The following is a 2,318-nucleotide window of genomic DNA, read 5'->3' as shown; positions in this document are numbered from 1 at the left end:
TTCCAGCAACTTCTGTTTTTGTTCCTGATTTACAGCATCCGCATTACTTTCGGCTTTTACTGGATATTGTCCAGGTTTATTGCATTTAACATGTTTCTGTTTATGAAGAGTCACAAATGGCACTGAGCATTGTGCAGTCATCGGTAAACTTCTGGCCTTATGATGGACGGGAGGTCATTGGTGAAGCAGCTGAAGATAGTTTAGCCTAGGACAGTTCCCCAAGGAAATCATGGCTGCTTAGTTCAGGTGGTTAGACCATGGTTAGATCATGAGTTAAATACCCATGCTTCTTTAGGAAGGATGTTGTTAAACTTGAGAGAGTGCAGAAAAGATTTGCAAGGATGTTGCCATGTTTGGAGGGATTGAGCTACAGGGAGAGGCTGAATAGGCTAGGGCTATTTTCCCTGGAGCATCGAAGGCAGAGGGGTGATGTTGCAGAGGCTTATAAAATCATGAGGGGCATAGATTAGGTGAATAGCCAAGCTCTTTTTCCTCAGGGTAGGGGAGATCTTAAGTTTAAGGTGAGAGGAGAAAGATTTAAAAGAGACCAGAGGAGTAACGTTTTCATGCAGATGATGGTGTGTGTATGGAATGATCTGTCTGGATATTCATGTACTCATGCACCTGGATGGGTATTTGAACAGAAGGGGTTTAGAGGAATATGGGCCAAATGCTGGCAATGGGACTAGGTCAGGTTGAGATGTCTGGTCAGCACAGATGAGTTGGACTGAAGGATCTGTATCCATGCTGTATGACATTGTGATCCTGTTGGATCTAGTGGTTAGATTTGGTGCTTTTGCGGCTGTGGCCTGGTTCGACTCCTGGTTAGAGAATGAGAATTTATATTTTATAGTCATACCAGACTGAAAACACGTGATCTCGTCTGATCTCGGAAGCCAAGCAGACTTGAGCCTGTTTAGCACTTGAATGGGAAACCACGTGGGAGTAACAGCTACAGTAGGTTTTTAGAATCTCTTATGGCACAGTGGTGGCATACCTATCCTTGGACTGAAAGACCCAGATGAAATACCTCACGGAGGCTGGTATCTCGTCACCAAGCCACCCTTTATTTACATGTGGAGAGTTCTTGACACTGATCCAGCTCCCTCAGAGCCAGCTGTCAGGGTGAACAGGATATTTGACACTCCTGTTCTTAACTGTCAGCCAGTGCTCCCTAACTGATTCTATGAGATCCACCTGGCTGATCTTATTTCAATCACTACGCTGGGTTCAGGTCCTACCTGCTCCAGAGGTGTGTACTGACATCTCTGAACAGGTTGATCAGAAAAATACATTAACTAAATAAAAAACCCTCCGGAAATTCAGGAGCTGAGATGACTGACCTCCAACAATGATAACCATTTTCCAATGTACTAGGTATGACTCTAACCAGCAGAGAGTTTGCCACCTGATTCCCAATTATTATAGTTTAGCTATAGCTTTGATGTCTAGGGCTTTGATGACTAGGGCTATCACTCTCACCTCTCCTCTAGAATTCAGCTCTTCTGTCCATGTTTGAATCAAGGCTATAATGAGGTCTTACAAGTGCTGAGTGGTCCTGATGGAACCCAAACTGAGCAGGTTATTGCTGACCAGCTACTGCTTGATAGCACTGTTGATGACACCTTCTATTACTTACTGGTGATTAAGATTGGACCAATGTGGCAGTAATTGGTTGGGTTGGATTTATCCCGCTTTTCACACTCCTCGGCAATTTTCCACATTGTCAGATCGATGCCAGTATTGTAGCTGTACTGGAGCAGCTTGGCTAAGGGTGTGGTAAGTTCTAGACCACAAATCTTCTGTGCTGTTGTTAGAATGTCGCCAGGGCCCTAAGTCTTTGCAGTACTCAGTGCCTCCAACTGTTTATTGAATCAAATTCGCTGAAGATTAGCATCTGTGATGCTGGGAATCAACAGAGGAGGCCAAGATGGATCATCCATTTGGCACATCTGGTTGAAGATTATTGTGAATGCTTCAGCCTTATGTTTTGTACCGCGCCATCACCTATGCTGGGTCTGTCCTGTGTTGGGACAGGATATATCCAGGAATGTGATTGTGTTTGAAGTATGATTCCATGAGTGTGACTATGTCAGGCTGTTGTTTGACTAGTCTGTGAGATAGCTCTCTCAGTTTAGGGATTAGCCCACAGATGTTTACAAGTAGGATCAGGTCGATGCCAGGTAGTCAGTCCAGTTCATTTCTTTGTTGAGACTTTTGCAGTGATTGATACAACTGAGTGGCTGAGAGGGCGGTTGGAGTCAACTACATTGCTGTAGTTCTGGAGTCAGATGTAGGCCAGATCACATGAAGATGCT

At 44.4% G+C, this 2,318-nt stretch overlaps 1 pseudogene; it reads left to right on the top strand.

Annotated features, from left to right (window-relative positions):
- Nucleotides 1-845: 845 nt before the first annotated feature.
- Nucleotides 846-964, top strand: LOC125451355 (5S ribosomal RNA; annotated as a pseudogene).
- Nucleotides 965-2,318: the final 1,354 nt, after the last annotated feature.

Source organism: Stegostoma tigrinum, chromosome 3, assembly GCF_030684315.1.
Source record: "Stegostoma tigrinum isolate sSteTig4 chromosome 3, sSteTig4.hap1, whole genome shotgun sequence".
In the NCBI taxonomy this organism is placed as follows: domain Eukaryota; kingdom Metazoa; phylum Chordata; class Chondrichthyes; order Orectolobiformes; family Stegostomatidae; genus Stegostoma; species Stegostoma tigrinum.
The sequence above is the reverse complement of the archived record's forward strand: the minus strand, read 5'-3'. Positions and strand labels throughout refer to the sequence as shown.